The 20,689-nt window shown below is 46.4% G+C and overlaps 1 protein-coding gene across 3 annotated transcripts in view; it reads right to left on the bottom strand.

Moving 5' to 3' along the window:
• Positions 1 to 20,689, bottom strand: part of GPC3 (glypican 3) — a 279,330-nt gene that overhangs the window by 16,439 nt on the left and 242,202 nt on the right. The gene's annotated exons all lie outside the window — the stretch shown is intronic.

The raw sequence follows: 20,689 nt of genomic DNA, 5'->3' as shown, positions 1-20,689 counted from the left end.
AAATAAAAATGCATCTAGCCACTGCAGAAGGAGAGGGAACGAAGGAACCGACAAAGAACTCCACCAGCTAAACACCACTCATCCATCATCTGTGACCTGGCCAAAGAAACTCTGCTCAGAGCTGAGGTGAGAAATAAAACTGCCTTCCTGGTAAGCAACCCATGTGAACTGGTCTCAGATTAACTGATTTGAAAACCAAAAGCCCCTTTGGACATGTACAGATCATGAGCTTCTGATTGGTCCATAGCAAGTGCAAACTGCCCTTTAGAACACGCTTTTACAGACAACCCGAAGGGCACTCATGTTATTTCAAGGACACGACTGATTCTGGGTGAAGATCACCCAGGACAAATGCAATGCCCTAGCAACACCTCTGCCCTACCTGGCAGTTGCACAAGAGAGCTGCAGGTGGAGACGCCACACAATGGGTCTCCACACCCCTCGTGTGCCGCGGAAGAGGTATCCACCCAGCCCCTCGAGCCAACTCCGGGGTGGGGGAGGGACAATGGCACCCACTGGCCCAAGATTTCATGGTTCAAGTGGAACAGAAGGGCTGCAGCTGTTACGCCGTTAAGTGCTACGTATAATTATTATTACTGCTTCCCCTCCCCACCTAGTCCAGAGTAAAGGCTGTTGGGGAGGGGATACCATACTGCAGTCCTGTCCTGACCGGGGGTGGGGAGGTGCGTGTGCATGCATTTTACCAACATAAAGCTCTATTATTCTGACTTTATGCAGGTAAAGTGCATTTCACACTAAGCGAACGACCAATTATTTAAGCAATGTTCGTGCATCCTTTGATTGGACCTCCATTATATATGCATCACACAGCAACCTCCATTCCTTCTGATATCACACGACCCCATTTTCCAACACCACTCTGGCCTCCAGAGCTATCCATTATGAGCTGCTCCCATGTTTACTTTGCAAGGAGCACTTGTGACATTGTTTTTCAGCCCTCGGCCTTTTTCTCGATTTACCCTGAAGAGAATCTGGCACCTGCATTTGCATTAATGATTTTTCTTTGGCAGTGAGTGACAGAGCTCCTGAGTTGTACCGCAGAGTGGATTAATGAAAACAGCTTTAAGCAAAAGGAATTGGTGTAATCTATTAAAAATTAACAAATGCCATTTGCATTAACTGGAAGCTCCGGAGTCCATGTGTTGTAACGACATAGGCCAGCAGTCTTCAGCCAGAGGTGCAGGTGTACTCCCCATGCAAGTGTTGCTACCTGATCTGCACATGTTAAAGATTAAAGGGGGAGAAGAGAAGCAGAAGAGGGAGGCAAATAGGCAAGAGAAAGAACTAAGAAGTCGGGGAGAGAGAACACAAGAGTACACATGGGAAGTAGAAAGAGAAGGAGGGGAGCGGGGAAGAGAGAGATCAGGAGAAAGGGCGGGAAAAGACAAGATAAATGAAAGGAAAACCAAATGGAGATGTGATGACCACAACAGCATAGTGTGTGTGGATGAGATGGGGAGCATGCAGGGGGTGGGCATCGGAATTCCACAGTGGTTCAGTCCCGAGATCCATCTAGCCCAGTATCCTGTCTCCCGATAGCAGCCAGCACCAGATGCGCCACAGAAGGGTGTAAGAATCCTGCAGTACCAGGTGTGGGATAATCTGCCCTTGACATTCAACCTCCTCCTGATCTCTAACAGAGATCAGCTTACGTCCTGAAGCATGAGATTTCATCTCTCTTCCAATAATGCTGTTATTCATTATGATCACTCTGGCTATTCTTGTTATCCATATAAATGTCCAATCCCTTTTTGAGTCTTACTGAGTTCTTGGCCTCAATGTCATCCTGTGGCAATGAGTTCCACAGTCTAATTGCATATCGTGTGAAAAACTGTTTCCTTTCATTAGTTCTGAAAGGACTCTGCACTTGTCTTTGTTGAATCTCATCAGATTTCTTTTGGCCCAATCCTCTAATTTGTCTAGGGACCTCTGTATCCTATTCCTACCCTCCAGCGTATCTACCTCTCCCTCCCAGTTTAGTGTCATCTGCAAACTTGCTGAGGGTGCAATCCACACCATCCTCCAGATCATTTATGAAGATATTGAACAAAACCGGCCCGAGGACTGACTCTTGGGGTGCTCCACTTGATACCGGCTGCCAACTAGACATGGAGCCATTGATCACTACCTGTTGAGCCTGACAATCTAGCCAACTTTCTATCCAGCCCATACTTCTTTAACTTGCTGGCAAGAATACAGTGGGAGACCGTGTCAAAAGCTTTGCTAAAGTCAAGGAGCAACATGTCCACTGCTTTCCCTTCATCCACAGAGCCAGTTATCTCGTCATAGACGGCAATTAGATTAGTCAGGCATGACTTGCCCTTGGTGAATCCATGCTGACTGTTCCTGATCACTTTCCTCTCCTCTAAGTGCTTCAGAATTGATTCCTTGAGGACCTGCTCCATGATTTTTCTAGGGACTGAGGTGAGGCTGACTGGCCTGTAGTTCCCAGGATCCTCCTTCTTCCCTTTCTTAAAGATGGGCACTACGTTAGCCTTTTTCCAGTCGTCCGGGACTTCCCCCAGTCACCATGAGTTTTCAAAGATAATGGCCAATGGTTCTGCAATCACATCCGCCAACTCTCTTAGCACTCTCGGATGCAGCGCATCCAGCCCCATGGACTTGTGCTCGTCCAGCTTTTCTGAATAGTCCCGACCCACTTCTTTGTCCAGAGAGGGCTGGTCACCTCCTCCCCATGCTGTGCTGCCCAGTGCAGCAGTCTGGGAGCTGACCTTGTTCGTGAAGACAGAGGCAAAAAAAACATTGAGTACATTCGCTTTTTCCACATCCTCTGTCACGAGGTTGCCTCCCTCATTCAGTAAGGGGCCCACACTTTCCTTGACTTTCTTCTTGTTGCTAACATACCTGAAGAAACCCTTCTTGTTACTCTGAACATCTCTTGCTAGCTGCAACTCCAGGTGTGATTTGGCCTTCCTGATTTCACTCCTGCATGCCCGAGCAATATTTTTATACTCTTTCCTGGTCATTTGTCCAATCTTCCACTTCTTGTCAGCTTCTTTTTTGTGTTTAAGATCAGCAAGGATTTCACTGTGAAGCCAAGCTGGTCGCCTGCCATATTTACTGTTCTTTCTACACATCGGGATGGTTTGTCCCTGTAACCTCAATAAGGATTCTTTATTGGACAGTCACAGGGCCATGTCAACACCTTTTGACTCTTTGGGTCCTTTATTCCACCTAAATTAATACAACAGGACCCAAGACTTTATGCAATGTGTAGATTTCATCAGAAACCCATAAACATCCATCATCCCCGTCTGCTTGCAAGGAAAAATCTATAAGTGCGGCCTTTTCATAGCTACATGTTGGAACATACACGTAAATAAACTTTCTAAAATGCATAATTAGGATTGACAATCAGTCCATCAGATTCCAAGGGGCTAGAATGCTCAATGCCAAGGAAAATATCTATGTTAAGTATTCGGACTGTGACCCAGGTATGTAGGATGGTAAAGAACCAGCTTGGTAAGGACATACCTGCTCAGCCCACGTATCCTGCCAGCAGGTAACCTCAAGCATAGTGGTATGCAAACATCTGCTAAAGGCTTTAGCTTTGTCTCAGCTACTGAAACATTCCAGGAGTTCTTGGTATTCTTAACCCCACTGGATCAACTGAGTGGATGAAGATAAAGCTGGTTTCTATTCACTTTTGGAAAGCCAGGCTAACCAGGAGGTACGTTTTCAAAGCTCTTTGCAGGGTAGAAGCAGCAGGTGGCCCATTAAAGTCAGTGGGAGTTGCAAGGCTAAAATAATGCACAACTTTTTAAACAGTATTAAGCTATGAAAAATCCCCACCCTGTATTCAAAGAATGTTAAAGCAGCTGACTTCAATCTACAAACACACAGAAATGCCGAGTGCAGCATAAAACCTTTTCTTTACCTGACTTCCCTTTGTTATATAGAAGAGGAGGGTTCAGAGGAATCTCCCTTTAAAAATAAATGATAAGAAATAGTGTAAAGAAAAAGCCGTGTGGAACTCAGCAGTCTGCTCACGGGAACTGTTCCTCAGTTTCAGTTTGCAGACTTTGTCTGAGGTTTGAAAGAAACCCATGGGATCCCCAGCTGAGGCCTGGTTTCAGATCAGAACCAGGTAGTTTTGCATGGTTTCAGTGACAGATAGACCCAAGTTAAAACCACTTGCTTCCCAGAGTCTTGGAAAGTTCTGACCCAGAACCAGAGCTGAGCTTTGCAGGTGCTTCCAACTTTTGCAATGGGCTGAGCCAAAACCCTGGTTCTGAACCTCCCTTCACCTCCAAGCTATGGAAGCGTTGCAACCCAGAATGGAACTCTGTGGCTGGGGCCCATTCCTAGTTCTAGTTTTGACCAGAGACTGTCAGTCACGCCAGGTTAACAAAACTGATCTGGTTGAGCGGCCGTAAATGAACCCAAGATGGGCTGATTTCAGAGGAACAGCCGTGTTAGTCTGTATTCGCAAAAAGAAAAGGAGTACTTGTGGCACCTTAGAGACTAACCAATTTATTTGAGCATGAGCTTTCGTGAGCTACAGCTCACTTCATCAGATGTTTACCGTGGAAACTGCAGCAGACTTTATATACACACAGAGAATATGAAACAATACCTCCTCCCACCCCACTGTCCTGCTGGTAATAGCTTATCTAAAGTGATCAACAGGTGGGCCATTTCCAGCACAAATCCAGGTTTTCTCACCCTCCACCCCCCCACACAAATTCACTCTCCTGCTGGTGCTAGCCCATCCAAAGTGACAACTCTTTACATAGTCAAGTCGGGCTATTTCCTGCATAGATCCAGGTTTTCTCACATCCCCCCCACCCCCATACACACACAAATTCACTCTCCTGCTGGTAATAGCTCATCTAAACTGACCACTCTCCAAGTTTAAATCCAAGTTAAACCAGAACATCTGGGGGGGGGGGGGGAGGAAAAAACAAGAGGAAATAGGCTACCTTGCATAATGACTTAGCCACTCCCAGTCTCTATTTAAGCCTAAATTAATAGTATCCAATTTGCAAATGAATTCCAATTCAGCAGTTTCTCGCTGGAGTCTGGATTTGAAGTTTTTTTGTTTTAAGATAGCGACCTTCATGTCTGTGATTGCGTGACCAGAGAGATTGAAGTGTTCTCCGACTGGTTTATGAATGTTATAATTCTTGACATCTGATTTGTGTCCATTTATTCTTTTACGTAGAGACTGTCCAGTTTGACCAATGTACATGGCAGAGGGGCATTGCTGGCACATGATGGCATATATCACATTGGTGGATGTGCAGGTGAACGAGCCTCTGATAGTGTGGCTGATGTTATTAGGCCCTGTGATGGTGTCCCCTGAATAGATATGTGGGCACAGTTGGCAACGGGCTTTGTTGCAAGGATAAGTTCCTGGGTTAGTGGTTCTGTTGTGTGGTATGTGGTTGTTGGTGAGTATTTGCTTCAGATTGCGGGGCTGTCTGTAGGCAAGGACTGGCCTGTCTCCCAAGACTTGTGAGAGTGTTGGGTCATCCTTTAGGATAGGTTGTAGATCCTTAATAATGCGTTGGAGGGGTTTTAGTTGGGGGCTGAAGGTGACCGCTAGTGGCGTTCTGTTATTTTCTTTGTTAGGCCTGTCCTGTAGTAGGTAACTTCTGGGAACTCTTCTGGCTCTATCAATCTGTTTCTTTACTTCTGCAGGTGGGTATTGTAGTTGTAAGAAAGCTTGACAGAGATCTTGTAGGTGTTTGTCTCTGTCTGAGGGGTTGGAGCAAATGCGGTTGTATCGCAGAGCTTGGCTGTAGACGATGGATTGTGTGGTGTGGTCAGGGTGAAAGCTGGAGGCATGCAGGTAGGAATAGCGGTCAGTAGGTTTCCGGTATAGGGTGGTGTTTATGTGGCCATTGTTTATTAGCACTGTAGTGTCCAGGAAGTGGATCTCTTGTGTGGACTGGACCAGGCTGAGGTTGGTGGTGGGATGGAAATTGTTGAAATCATGGTGGAATTCCTCAAGGGTTTCACCTGGCTTTGCAGAGCTCAGCCTGTTGCACCAGCATGCAGTGCCCCGGCTGTCTATGACCCACTAAACATTTGGAAACTTCTCCAGTGGGTGGCCCATGGGTCTGTTTTATTTTGTGACAGGTGCTTCATCTTAGAAGCCCAGCCCCACTCTGTGCGTCCATGTGTGCAGCTATTTGCAAGTGTAACCCACACACCTCCTGGGTGTGGTGCTCTGTCCCACCTAGAGGCACCAAGACCACTTAGAGAGAGATTAATGAGTCTGCTCTACAGCCTTGGATAAGGGCCATGTGGCTTTTGGCTCATGCAGTAGAGGCTCATGCACTGAGGTCCCAGATTCGATCCTGCCCACCAACGACCTGGGCGTTACATGAGCACATCTTGACCCCATGCATGCCCACAAGAACATTACCATACACACACGCTGCCTCGGATGCCTCTGGGCACGCTAGCCAGCTACTTGTTGAAGGCAGAAGTGGTAGTTTCTTACACTGGAGTTAGGGGACACTGACTGCACTCAATGCCAACAAAGCTTAAGAACCGTCAGGTGCCGGGGAGGCTCCTTTTCTTTTGCTGTGTGTTTGTTTTAAAAGTGCCCTTGCTTTTCCTCCACAGAACAGCTGCTTGCAAGATTCTTTCTTCCTCTCGATCCCCCGCTCCCACCTCTCTCATTTCCTTCAGCCTCCTCTGTGCTAGAGATGCTAGAATAATGGCTATTTCAACTACTTCCGGTTAATTATTTAATTAAGGCTTCAGTGGATCATTTCCACCAGCCACCCCATCCCCCCCCCCCGGCAAATACCAGACACACTTCTGCATTTTGGGTCTGTCCTCTTTTACCCACATTCTGTGCTCCCATCTCAACTTCCTGGGCTGACTCTGTAGCTTCTCCTCTCTGCATTACTGGGTGGACGGGGGCAAATGGGCCACTCCGTCAGTCTTTCTTCTTCCTGGCAACCTTGCAGCTCCGAGACTACGCTCTCCTGCTCGTCTCAGCTTCAGATTCAGCGCAAGGGATAGCTCCTCCAAAACTTCTCCTCCCCTCCCTATTTAAGCACCTGACTCTGCTCAGAAGGCCAGATAAGAGCAATCTGATGGAGAAGGGTGCTAACCCAGTGCAGGCTGGGCTCAGTCTCTGCTTCTGAGCAGCCCCAAAGCCCCTGTATTTTCAGTTCCCAAAAGAAACCAAAGAGAGAACAGAAGAAGCGGAGCAATTGAAGAGAGAATCAGTCAGCTGCCAGACTCTATGGGCCTGATCCAGTACCTACTGAAATCAATGGGAATATTTTAATTGACTCCAGTGAGCACTGGATCAAGCTCTATATTTACACACATCTGGGGATAAACTGGGAAGGGGGCTATCGGGTTCTGAAATGAACAATTTGGGGAGTTCTGAAGAGCCTGACCATGTCCCATGTGTGGACAGCTTGTGAACAGTATCTTATCTAAAAATCCTGGCACAAAACAATATGAACTTTTGACTGTTTTTATGAAACTAAAGTGGTACCAGGAATGCTAAAAAGCCACAAAGTTTCTTTACTCAAAGTTCTTAAACTGAGAAATGGGGAAAGATGAACGAAAGAGATGACAGCAGAGCAGTGAGAGTTTGCAAAGCAATGCGGTTACAATACTGATTGGTTGAAAGGTGCGAATAAAATAAATGAACCACGCTCTCCAGAATCATGTCCATAATGATGCTCCAGGGTCAGTCTTTGGAATGCAGAGGTAGGGGAAGTTCCACAATCCCAAAGGAAAATCAAAATAAAGAGTCTGTGTAAACCGGTTTGTAAATCCTTTACAACAATATAAAATCCTTTATAAAATGGATTACAGAGATTAAAGATAAAGTTTCCTCAAAAGCAAGCCCATGCCTAAGAAGATCTCACCACGGTGCAGCTAGCAAGCACATTCTCTTCCTGGTGAATGGTCACCTTCTATCATCCCGACCATGGAGACAGAGCAGTCTGGAATGCTGGGCCATAGTAAGGCTCTGGACAGCTGATTTCATCCAGGGCCAGGATTCAGAGCTCCTTTCCAGCTAACAACAGATACTCTGTTTACTGTTTGGAATTAGCACTGCTTTTCCCTTGCCGTTTTCTCCTGGTAACTGAGCTAACTGCAGGAACTGCCTCTATTAGAATATTCAGGTAGAAAGGATTACTTCATATTGACGTGCTCTTTGGCCTTTCCGCTTGGATTTTACCGTCGGGTTCCCCTAAGTGAACCAACCTCTGAGCTCAGAGGAGGACATTATCTGGAGTGCTTCATTTGTTTGAGCCTTTGAACAGATTGCATTTGGTTCATACTGAAGTCTCCTTACACCTGGAAGAGCTCTTTAATGTTCTGTTAAGAAATGCCTGCCAGTTTTCTAAACTTCCCCTAGCATGTTTTTGGTGCTGTCTTCCTCGTATCTGAATGTTTAACCCCATTTCAAGTGAAGGAGCAGTGAGGCACTTTTGTTTTGCGAACACAGAGGTAGCGCAGGCTAGCAGAGCTGGCCGAATCGGGTTCAATCAGTTTCCCATAAAAAAAAACTGTTTCAATAAAACTGAAACAGTTCACAGGAGCACGCTGATTTCAACAAAGTTTTCAACTCGAAAAAGTGAACAAGTTTCATTTCAGCTTTACAGTTTAGATTTGTTAAAACTTTCATATTAAATTATTAATTTTATTAATATCATTCTAATATAAAAGTCAAACAAAATGTTCTGATGGTCCAGAATAAATTTTGGGGTGGAATTTTCATTTCACAGGATATTTCAGCTTTTGTTCCAATTTGGAATAAAAATTTTTTTGATGTCAGAACGTCAGAATTTTCCATGCAATGGAAACTCTAGTAACAGTAATTATGTGGCCATCAATGCGTGTTCTATGCAGGGCTTAGATTCCCTTGCATACTGCTCCCAGGATAGGAATTATAATACTCAGATGAAGATTCAAATGGATATTTTTATGAATCTTTCAGCTGGCGTTACATTTGATACAAAATCCTAATCCCTAAATTAGCTAGTCTACTGTTCTAATAAAATTAATATCCTTTCAAATAAAGCGCATAATTTTCCTATATTTTGATGAAATTTGTGTGAGCACCTCCCCTATGGTGTTGAAAATTTACTCTGCAGATTCCTCCAGCATGCTGTGAATTTCCAGCCCTGTAAAACACCCCTTTTCCTTCTTCTTGGGCTTTGCACTGCTTTTCATTGTCACAGCACCAGCTCTTACACTAATCCATCCATCAAAGAATGCCTCTTGCCCATGAAAAAGCCCCCAAAATCATTACCTAAAAGTGCACAATTAAAAAGTGAACCAAAATACATCAACAAAAGCAGAATCAATGTCCTGCTGAAAGAATAAATATGACCAAAAAAATCCAAGACAGTGAAAAATCTTGTCTCGTATGTTCCAGCACCTACATGTTACAGGAAAAATGAATTAGCAGCCTGCTATAGGAAATGTCTTATTGATGTAGTACAGCCATGTAACTGCTCTTTGGAGATACTAATCTCAAAAGGCAGAACAGAGAGAGTATTTTTCCCTTTTTTTTCTTTTTTGTATCAACTCACCTTAGCTGAAAAGCACATTCAGATTGTAATTATGGGAATGTCTCATCTGGTAGATTTGTAAACTCAGCTATCAGCTTGAATTACTGAAATTAGCAAGGCTAATTTAATGTCACTATTCAAAATAGCGCAGATTTGGAATTTCTTAATGGCCGAGGGAAAAGGAGTCTTTATGCATACTGCAATCTAGGCTTCATTCTTACCCTAAATTCCTTCTCATAGATGTGGTGAATGCCCTGTTTTGTAGCCAACACAAACTCTGTCCAGTAAAATAATGTAAGGACTCAGAATGAAAAGAGATTAGCTGTTCCCTGCTCCTGTTATTTTAAAGCAGAAATAACTTTGGCTTCTACTGATTCATAGACAAAGCTTGAAATGCAAAGCATGCTCAACTCTAGATTCAGCATGAAAAGGGCCTTAAAATATTCCCGAGTGCAAGTAATGGACTTATTAAAGGGATGAAAAGAGGCACTTTTCACAGAATCCCAAGCTCTTTAGTCCTGTCATATCAATAATCTTGCTTAAGAATTTCATTCTATTTACATTTCTTTCCCTTCAAAATATCCTCACTGACTCATGTGGAATAAAACATTTACACTTGTAAAACATTAATTTATTTATGTTAATGCTCCATGGCAAGCATTGTAAAATGTTAGTGGATCACACCAAAGTGACAAAATGTGTAGCTTGTATAACAGTCTGTATATCGTGTGTCATATAAAGATTCTGTCTAACATTTAATTTTATACCTCAGAACTTACGAACAAGAGACCAAATTTAAAAGGCTTTGTTAAAAGTATTGCCTTTACATAATGTCAGTTGATTGCATTAGAACTGTAAGTACATGCAATCTGTTCTCTTCTCCTTGATGTTTAACACCCACAAAAATGATGATCTTTATGAAGTCTAGCAAAGGGAAAGCTGTACAGACAATGGAAAAAAATGAAACAAACAAATTTTTTCTGGCTGCAGTTAAACATATCAGTAAAATCTCAGGGCATACAATATTTTTTCCAGTTTACTTAACCTTTGAGGAGCAATATAGTATCAGGCCAGTGCTGAAGGGCTATTGGTAATTATGTCCCTTTGTTTGAATGGATGGATGCAAAATAAATACATTTGGGGACCACATTACAAAACCCTGCAGAGAAATAATTGGAAAGCAGATGGAGTTGTTCCCTGCTCATTCCTTCTTGGGCAGCAAGGAAGATTTCTCTAGACTAGGCTCAAAGTCCCTACTACAATTTGCCATGCTAGCTGCCAGAATGGTAATGGGGGTTGGAAGGAGTAATCAGACCAGGCCCTCACTGCGCTAATAATATATGGGGAGTCCTTACGAAGCGGGGGAAATGACAGACTCAAGGAGCGGCTCCTAGAGAAGCTGTCCGAAAACTTGGTGACCCTCTAGTAGATATTCTGAAGACCAAAGTGCAGTATAGACCCACCCGCCTTGACAGACTTCACTATTCCAGCAGAGGGGCTAAAGGCCTTTGGGAGAACAATTAGAATTTGTGATCAAGGGATGCCGTGCACATTTCTCCTCTCTGGGAGACAGGGTGGGGGGATACCTGCAGTCGCTGTGTTTGGAAGCACAGCACCTCAGGAGGTCACCAGGGAGCATGCTGAGCATAGTGAATTCCTCCACGCACCCTGCCTCGCCCAGGGGAGGAGACACGGCCCCAGAGGCAGCGGGCCCCCTTTCTGTGCATAGGAGTGGCAGTGGGGAACCACATTCAGGGGGTTCCCTCCATGCAGGGATCTTGGCGCACATGTGGGCATAGTTCACTGCCTCTCTCTATGACACTCACCAGCTCCTGTGTTCAGAGAAAAAGGACTTCCATCTCAGTATGCGTTAGGGAATACTTGCAGCCATTCAAGTCAATGGACAAAACTCCAAGGCACAGGATCGGCCCAGTTGTGTCTTAGGCCTGCTCAGGAGAAACTCAGGCCCTGCTCCTGCAAACTGGCCTGTACAGGGAATCCCTGGGCCAGTGAGGAGCAGCCTGCTGGATTGGGGTGGGGGTAGGGAAGAGTCTTCAAGCGATGGGCACAGAGACAAGCTGGAAAGCTGCTGGCAGTATTTTCCTGGGGGAAGGAAGCAGTGTCTGACTAGGTGCATTATACAAGCTCCTAATCAGGGATGCCACATGGCAGCTTTTGAAACATAAAACATCTGGGCCCAATCCTGCACCCGGCATTTTGCTATTGACTTCCACGCCCACAGGATTGGGCCCTCTCTTTGCAGCCCTATTACAAAGCATGGCAGAAATAACAAAACCAAGGAATGGAACATTTTTGCAGGAGCAAGGTCTCTGTAATGTGGCGGCAGCTCCATTTACTCTCCAATGCCGGGCTGTTTTTGCACGGGGTCCCCTGAGTTTTACACCTGTAGCCGTTTGCACCGCAGACCCAGGCATCCATGAGCACTTACTCCAGCAGACTCAAGGCCTTTACACTTCACTCCAAGATCTACTGACAGACAAGCCACCCCTGCGTTATGCTGCTTCCAGGTCATACAGCTGCCCGACAGCAGGCAGTCCAAATGGGAGAAGATACTGAAATAACTGGCCTAAACAACACCACTGTCTAGTGCTTTTCATCCACAGATTCCTAAGCGCTTTACAAAGGGAAGAATCCTCAATCCCATTTTACAGATGGGGAAACTGAGGCATGTGACAGGGATGTAATTTGGCCAGGTTAACACAGTGATTAAGGTGGGAGTAGATTCCAGGCCTCCTGACTCCCAGGCCAGTGTTCTAGTCACTGGACAATACTGCCGCTCTTTGCCCGTATCCCCAAAAAGCATGATTACTTCCAGTGTGAGGGGTACAGCACTTGGCTTACAATTCACTCCAGACTGGAATAAGGCAGGTTGATTTTGCATGTCACTTGTGTCCTTTGATAACCATCATCTTTCCTCGAAGTGCTTTGCTGTTTTATTTCGTCCCTTGCCCTCTGTATTTCTCTGAGTTCTTTTACCAATAAATACAATGCTCCTTTCTTAATTGTACCTTCTGCACGCAAGGGAAACCTTGACCTTCAATACGTGGTGCAACAAACTAACACGCACCACCCAGTATTACAGGCATGGCCGGTGTGTATGGCTTCTGCAGACTGTTCTCCAAGATGCGGCTGTCACCCATTTATAACGATTTTCATAGACAACTATCTACATTGTGGTTTGGAAACATCATAATAATATTGCGTTGCCTTTACAATACTGCCTTTCAGCTGACCATCTCAAAGCCCTCTGCAAACATTAAGTAACTGTCCCCCACAAAAAAGAACAGTGGATGGGGTCCTTTGGCCAGTCACATCCCTCTCCATGCCTGTTTCCATAATGACACTAACCTCCATTGTGAACACTTTGAGATCTACGGATGAAAAGTGCTGGATAAGAGGTAGGGTTTACGATAGGTGCCATCCACTGGTCTCCATCTACAGCTGGTTTAAAGTGAGGCAGGAAGAGATTGCAATACGTGATTTGCCCATGGCAGAACTGGGAATAGTACCCAGGAGTCCTAAGAAGGCATCTCTTCCTTGACAGCTTTCACCTCCTTTGCACAAGCCTGTTTAGCAACGTGTCTGAAAAGCCTGTTTACTCAACATTTTGTGCAAAAATGTCCTCCTGAAAACAAAGGGAAAATCCAACGCACACAAGGGAATGAATCAGAAGCGTAATTCCCACTTCCCAGATTCATCTTTCTCGGCCGGCGCACTTCATCTTCTGCACCGGCACTTACCCGGACCACCCTGAAGAGCTGCTGACAGCAGCACAATAAAAACGTATGGGAGAGTTTAGGGGATCATCATGGTGAACACTAAAGGGCTGATTAAAATGCCTGCTTCCGTGTTGGCCAAGGGAGGCACCATGAGGCCCACAGAAGCCCTTCAAATCAGCCTCTGTCTTCCCTACGCCTCCATACGCTGGGAATTAGAGCCACATTCCGGCTGGTGACTGTTTCTGTGGCCATGCCAGAAAAGCCACAGGCCAAGAGAAAGGAACAGGCAGAGTTTTTCTGCCCCATTTCAGGATCTGTTCCAAATCCAGAGAGGTCACTCTACAGGATTCCAGAACAGGCACCCTGGAGAAGCGCCCTGAGGTGGGAGACCGGTCTCAAAACATGCACACACACCTGGCAGATTAACCCTGTCCTGGGCAGTCACAACCTGCATGGAGGGGAACCTGCACAGCTGCACGTGGCCAAGCCCGTGTGCTTGTGCAACGGCAGAGGTCTCCAAGGGCACGTCTCTGGTGGCCCCACCCACATGGAATTTAATACTGAAGTGGGATGGAGAAACAGTGGCTGAGATATTCAGCACCGAGGCTGTTTTATTACCGAAGATCAGCAAACAAGGTTATATGACTCCCATTCGAGTCAGCTCAGGATAGCCAGCCTCCCAGCAGAACCCCCCCTCCCCCTGTAATGCTCGTTTATGGGTTGTTGGCTGCCCACCCTTATTTCCACCTGTTTGAATGACACTGGGTCTTCTCCGAAGTGGTGGAGCCACGTGTCTACGGCACAGGTGCCCAGCAATGATGGATTTAGTGGGGCAGCCTGCTCGACGCTACAAGTAACTGCCTTCTCAGCTGACAAGAGATTAGGTTCACACGTGTGTGCCCCAATGAATACCCCTGCAGTGGAGAAACGGAAGGCCAGGGGCTTGCTAGCTCTTGTGGCTACCAAAACCACGACTCGTACAGCGGCTGTAGCCTGGGAAACCCAGAAAGACCAAGTCGGGTGTCAAGTTGTACGTAACATGAGTGTCGAGCGTGCAGGCATTCATTGTAAATAGACACCAGAAGCAGGGCCTAAGGTGGACCCGAATGACCTGGATATTAGGAGGGGAGGATAGCTCAGTGGTTTGAGCATTGGCCTGCTAAACCCAGGGTTGTGAAGTTCAATCCTTGAGGGGGCCATTTAGGGATCTGGGGCAAAAATTGGGGATTGGCCCTGCTTTGAGCAGGGGGTTGGACTAAATGACCTCCTGAAGTCCCTTCCGACCCTGATATTCTATGAGGGAGCTTCGAAACCAAACGGTTCACTTGCTCCTGAGCTGCGAGGAGGAAAGGTGAATGGGCATCACCAGCGATGCGAACAGCTACTCATGTTTCATTTCAGGGGAAATACAAAGGCGCTGAGTGCTGGCCGAATGCCCCTACAAGGGCTGGGGAATAGGTCAAGGGAAAGGCAGAATGAGACGGACGGAGGAATGGTCTCTTGGCCCCAGTTATGCGATGTCTAAAAGCAGATTCGCATGGGGGAGGGATCCCAGCTGTTCTGAGGAATGCCCTGCATGCGTCTGCTCGCACTGCGCAGGTCGCTCTATGAGCTAGGTCTGTTTGCTTCACTTTCATAGTGAACTGCTCCAGCAGTGAGTGCAGCCTCCCAGGGAGACCCCTCCCTCGATTTGCCTAGGGGAAAAGCACGGGAGGGACTGGGGGAGTGGATGCTATGCATGGTGGGGAAAGAGGCATTGCATGTGCGGTGGAGGCTACTTTAGCTCTGAGACTGGAGAGGCAGTGAAGAATTCCTCCCTGGCCCCCCAAGAGGCCCTCAGTACACACTCGGGATGTGCCCCGGGGGAGAGGATTTGGGGCTAAATGCCAAACCCATCAGATTAACAGAGCAGCTAAACCCAGTGTCACAAGGAAGATGCCTAGAACCCACACACACAAGTCTCAACTCATTTACCAAGCCCGAATGAATCACCATGCACCGCACACCAGCCCGCAGAGGCAGGGAAGTCCTGCTGTCCGGGAATTGGAGATGCAAAGAGATGAACCAAAGTGCCTGGGGCAGAGCGAGGATTGGAACCCAGCTCTCCTCACTCCCTGGTCTTGTGACATAGAGGGGAGCACTCAGTCATCTACTCTGACCACCAGACAGTTTAGCCACCAGACCCACCTCCCCCCCAATACATCAGTGTGATGCCAAAGGCCTTCTGGAATGCAAAGGGTTGTAACCCAGCTTTACAAAAGGCTAATGGGGAATCTCAGGTCCAAAGGAAGGCCCACGCCATTCCTTCTGCCCCAAAGACACCCCCAGGCTCCGAGCAGCCCCCGCAGGGTGGGGCTGGGTACAGGGAGCAAGGTGCCCCAGAATGAATCTCAGATGATTACCCCTATTGGCTGTTTTAATACATGGGCAATGAAACTCTCCAGGGTTCATTTTCATGTAAAATCAGTCTGAGATAGTACAGTGGGGCCCAGATGCGGGCTGCCACCAGCCACAACTGAATTAGGAAAGGGGCCCGAAATCAGGTGGAAATTCAATACAGTAAATAAACCGTTTTAGAAACCGGGGGTGGAATTCTCAAAAGTGTATAGGTGACTTCGAAAATCCCACGCTGCCTTTCTGTGATTGCCCTTCAAAATAGAAGCTGGCTCAGCATTTTTACATTAAGATTTGTGCTATTGAATGCGTATAATCTGTGGGTATTTGCCTTCTGTTTATTCACACAAGCAGAATAGTTGTCTTTAAATAGGCTTCCATAAATCGTTCTCAAACCACTTATTCTCTCTCAGTGTTCCTCAACGCTCTGGAGCTATTTTCACCCAACATGTGGAAATGCATTCTCGGGATGGATTTTATTTTTAGATTTATTTATTTTTTTTTGGTATGGAGAACTATTCCCCCCTCCCCCATTTTCTAATGAGTTTTGGCAGCAGGAAGTTGTTTGTAAATTACACAAATATTTGTTTTACTGGAAACATCTGCTTTAACACATTTGTCTTGAAATAACATTTTAAAACAAAGGTATTAAGCTGTAATGTAAATTGGGCACATCTGCTATGAGTCAGAATCCAGGCAACCACATCCCCCTCAATGCATCAGATCCCACGGCTCTCAGGGGGACTGATCCAGCAGAAATTGGGCACCTTTCATGCTTTCTCTGCTCTCTTTTCTGGTACTACTTTTTCTAGAATATTGCTGACAGATTTAATAAAATTCAAGTCACTAAATAACCTATTTAGCATCTGCTAACAGCGTTATAACTTTGGCCCCAGTTCAGCAAGGTATTTAAGCATGTGCCAAACTTCATAAGCACCTCAATATTGAGTTCAGTGGGACGACTCATGTTTTAAGGCAGGAATGCTAGGCCCATATATACCTTGCTGAATCGGGACCATTATCAGCCTCCAATGCCTTTGCTCTGCAGCTGCTCGTACCCTACCTGGTCTGTCTGTTAAGTGTTTAGAAAGAAAACCAGAAGGTAAGTTACGACCCCCATCATCCAGATCTGTCCATTGCTAGACAATGTGTGTTCTGCAGGATTGGGCCAGCATTTTTAATTTTATTGTTTAGTTACAAGGCACTCAGCAAAGCACTTGTTTCTGCCCAGCTTGAAGGCAAACAGACTGGTATATATCTTCAAATATATCAGCCTGTTTATTTTACATTGTACAACACACTCTTAGGCAATCCATTCAAGTTGGTACCATCCATCAAGAGCGAGATTAGTATGACTAATGACAGACCCCGGGCATTGCCATCACTGGGAGCGACACATTTCAATTAAATACTAGGCAGCTTCGTTTCCTATAGCACCTTGTGTACCAATTGTATCCTAAAACACTTTAGCAAAAAGAAAAGGAGTACTTGTGGCACCTTAGAGACTAACCAATTTATTTGAGCATGAGCTTTCGTGAGCTACAGCTCACTTCATCAGATGCATACCGTGGAAACTGCAGCAGACTTTATATACACACAGAGAATATGAAACAATACCTCCTCCCACCCCACTGTCCTGCTGGTAATAGCTTATCTAAAGTGATCAACAGGTGGGCCATTTCCAGCACAAATCCAGGTTTTCTCACCCTCCACCCCCCCACACAAATTCACTCTCCTGCTGGTGCTAGCCCATCCAAAGTGACAACTCTTTACATAGTCAAGTCGGGCTATTTCCTGCATAGATCCAGGTTTTCTCACATCCCCCCCCACCCCCATACACACACAAACTCACTCTCCTGCTGGTAATAGCTCATCTAAACTGACCACTCTTCAAGTTTAAATCCAAGTGGTTTAACTTGGATTTAAACTTGAAGAGTGGTCAGTTTAGATGAGCTATTACCAGCAGGAGAGTGAGTTTGTGTGTGTATGGGGGTGGGGGGGGATGTGAGAAAACCTGGATCTATGCAGGAAATAGCCCGACTTGATTATGTAAAGAGTTGTCACTTTGGATGGGCTAGCACCAGCAGGAGAGTGAATTTGTGTGGGGGGGTGGAGGGTGAGAAAACCTGGATTTGTGCTGGAAATGGCCCACCTGTTGATCACTTTAGATAAGCTATTACCAGCAGGACAGTGGGGTGGGAGGAGGTATTGTTTCATATTCTCTGTGTGTATATAAAGTCTGCTGCAGTTTCCACGGTATGCATCTGATGAAGTGAGCTGTAGCTCACGAAAGCTCATGCTCAAATAAATTGGTTAGTCTCTAAGGTGCCACAAGTACTCCTTTTCTTTTTGCGAATACAGACTAACACGGCTGTTCCTCTAAAACACTTTAGGAAGTTCAATAAAGTGATACAATGTTATGGCAGAGGAAGAGGGAATTCAGAGACGACGGCAAAGGAGAAAACGTTACTTTCAGCCAAGATTGGAAACGTGATGGAGAGAGACAGGATACGGGGAGGCTGTTCCAGATGGCAGGAGATGCTCAGCAGGAGGCTCTTGCACCAAAGGTGATGACATTTTTGAAGGGGCACCAACTGGTAGTGATGAATGGAGGGTACTGGGGGGGTGTGGGGAGCAGAGGGAGACAAGGTCCGGGAGGGCTGATGGAACAAAGCCGGGGGGGGGGGGGGAGGGAGGAGATTTTTAAAACAGAAGGACGGAAATTTGGAGGTGGAGCTCAAAAAGGCCGGGGAGTCAGAGGAGTTGTCTGAGGATGGAGGTAACATGTTGTCATGTCTTCCTATGAGCTGGAATGTGGACATGAGTATTCTGGAGGGCCAGATCCTCATCAGCAGCCCAGAAGCACTTTGCATGGGAGCATGGGGGCACAAACGTCATTTCTGTGCTTCCCCAATCCTGGGGTTGCTCTTCCCAGAGTAAGTTAGAGCAGCCTGAGGGCTACTTTAAAGTTGTGTAGCTGCCAGTGGCCTCAAGGGGACTTTGTGGCAGATGAAGATTCCCAGAGAGGAGCCCGGGTGGTACCCTCTTTCCTGTGGTCACAACTCCTATATGAGCACACAGGAGCTAAGCTGCTCTGGGAGCTAAGCTGCTATGTACACAGTCAGCATCATTGTTCTAGCAAGAGATGGACCCTTGACCACACTGACATCCAAATCCAACCTCCTCAGGTAGGTTTCCCCAGACCAGACACCCTGCATTCCCCTCTGCTTGTGCACACACAAATAACATCAGCATTAAAGGGCTTGGTTACTGCTGGAGGGTACCAGCCAAGGAAACATGGCAGCTCCCTCCTCCTTCCTTCCACCAGTCAGATCTCAGACTAAACAAGCTTGATGCCTCAGAGTCAACTAGGTCCCCACCGTGGTCTTCATCAGCTCAAGGCCAACGATAAACACTAGCAGATGTATGAACGAGCTGACCTCATAAGACTCTTCCAGCCCTAATTTCTACAAGTCTAATTCAAAACACACAACATGATGCCCAGAGCTGTGGCTATCTCAAATACAGGTAACCAAATGACACCACGCCCAGCTGTACCAGGGTGACACTCTGTCACAGTCCCCACAAATAGCATGTACGTTGCCAGCTACATCCTCACTCAGTTCATGTCCCCAAGCACTAGAAGCCAAGGACCGCAACCACACAGGCACACAAGACACAAAGCAGGATGTGAGGGGGTGAACGCCACTCCTGAAGGGGTTAAGTGGCACAGGTGGTGGACAGTCTGGCTTGACCGACATGGGGAACAGGAAAATATCTGGTAGGAATACATGTTATTAGATTCTGTACAATGATTGCTGTAATGCAAGATTTATGAGGGCAACTAAAGATGAAGAAATATCTCAGAATGCAACCGAGAGCAGCGAAAACCATGACGGGTGGGGAGCTCAAAATGGCTTTTGTTTTTAAAATGACTTTTGATTGGAATTGTCAATAAAGAACCGATCAGTGCACTTATGGCACCCAAGTAGCATCACAGAAAAAGGAGACATCAGTAGAGGCAAAGGATATTACTCAAAGCATGATGATCACCACCGGCTCCCACCTGACAACTGCAGCCCATATAAAGGACCCAAAGTCCAAAAATATGCTGCAAGCAACAGATGTGTGAGAGGCCGTGTCCCAGGACAGGAAATGTCTCCGGGATCCAGGGGACACAGTCCTTTCCAAAATAGCTTCAACTCCAGCAACACTACACAGGCCTCAAAGTACATTTGAACTGAAACAGGAAGGAAGGAGGGGGGAAAAAAGATGTGTATCACGTTGCAGTTGCAATTTACATTTTATGAATCCTGCTGGGACTCCCTGACTGGACAAAAGATGATGGCATATGCCCTTTCAGTCCGGCTACCTGCCAAGCCAGCTACAACTCAGATTAAATGGGTTCCCAAAGCAGCCATGTGTAACAGCCATCAGACGGTGTGTGCACCAGTGAGTAACCTGAACTGCAAATAATAGTGTAAGATGCACATGCACACAAGAGAACTGGGCAATGAACACAGCAGCTTCCCAGGCAACCAGCAAAGTGAGGATTTTTCTACTGCTGAGTGAACAGGTAGGCCACTCAGCTGAAGGAAAAACATACAACCCCTCCCCCTCTGGACTTGTTCTGTCCCCTTCTTCAGCCCAGAATTTTGGGCCCCTGTCCCTGACTATGCTGAGGGCATAGGAGATTTTGATCCACACGAAGGAGCCTTTGCGAAAAAAAATTCTGGGAGAGGAAACGCACAGCTGCCAATCAGCTTCCTTTGGTTGGGTTTGTATTTCAGGTTTCAGCAGGGCCCAGGCCCAGCCTCCCTCCCGTGGGTGGAATTAGGGCATGCAAAACTCACACCCACGAAAAGCAACAGCTCTTCATTATCTTGAGGCTCCGAAGAGAGAGCAAGGGTAGAGTTCGGATGGGCAGGAAGGGCCTTCTCTCAGTACAGCCCATGCGTTGCTCCTTACGGACCAGGGAATGAACAGAACAGGGAATTATCAAGTGATCCA

The sequence above is a fragment of the Caretta caretta genome, chromosome 9 (assembly GCF_965140235.1).
Source record: "Caretta caretta isolate rCarCar2 chromosome 9, rCarCar1.hap1, whole genome shotgun sequence".
Taxonomy (NCBI): domain Eukaryota; kingdom Metazoa; phylum Chordata; order Testudines; family Cheloniidae; genus Caretta; species Caretta caretta.
The sequence above is the reverse complement of the archived record's forward strand: the minus strand, read 5'-3'. Positions and strand labels throughout refer to the sequence as shown.